At 55.8% G+C, this 720-nt stretch overlaps 1 non-coding gene across 1 annotated transcript; it reads right to left on the bottom strand.

Annotated features, from left to right (window-relative positions):
- Positions 1-647: 647 nt before the first annotated feature.
- TRNAA-UGC (transfer RNA alanine (anticodon UGC)) lies at positions 648-720 on the bottom strand. Its single transcript has one exon. It is a non-coding gene; the product is annotated as a tRNA-Ala (tRNA).

Here is a 720-nt window from a genome sequence, read left to right as displayed (position 1 = left end):
CCTGCCGGGTGTTGCCTCAGACCCTGCCTGTCCCCTACTCCCACTGCCCTGAGAACGACACTAACAAGGCCCATGTTCCCTGGCAGAGGGGTCACAGCATCACCACCTGCTGCAACGTGCTTCCAACGGAGGCACCCCAGTCTGCTGCCTGCTCCTGAGCTCAGCTGCTCCCAGCTCACCCAGAGCACATGGCCTTAGAGCAGCAGCTGCCCTGTCTGCTCTCCTACCCACAGACACAGAGCCCACAGGAGCAGAGCCCACAGCTGTCACCCCAACCCCAGAACCTCTGCGTATGCAGCACTAAACCTGCCCACCAAAATGATTCACCTGCAACTCACTCACACCTGCTCCCGAGGTATCTCCGCATGAGGTAAATGGCTCACTTGTGCATCACCACTTTCTCTCAACCGAGGCAGTCCATGGCCACGGCTTCCTCTTTCAAATCCAGCCTCCACATCAAACGTGTGTCTGTTCCCACCAGGTGGAAGAGGAGATGTTCAAAGGGCTCTCATGAGCCCTTGCACACAGCTCAGCACGGGGACCTACAGATCCCCCCTGTACCTTGAGAGCTTTCTGGGGGGTAACTGTGAAGGAGACACTGCTCTCACATTACCTTGGAAGAAAAGTGTGGAGAATAAAGTTGTCATTGGAGAATGTGGGTATCGATCCCACTACCTCTTGCATGCAAAGCAAGCGCTCTACCATTTGAGCTAATTCCCC

Source organism: Carettochelys insculpta, unplaced genomic scaffold (genome assembly GCF_033958435.1).
Source record: "Carettochelys insculpta isolate YL-2023 unplaced genomic scaffold, ASM3395843v1 scaffold_0035, whole genome shotgun sequence".
NCBI classification, from domain to species: Eukaryota; Metazoa; Chordata; order Testudines; family Carettochelyidae; genus Carettochelys; species Carettochelys insculpta.
The sequence above is the reverse complement of the archived record's forward strand: the minus strand, read 5'-3'. Positions and strand labels throughout refer to the sequence as shown.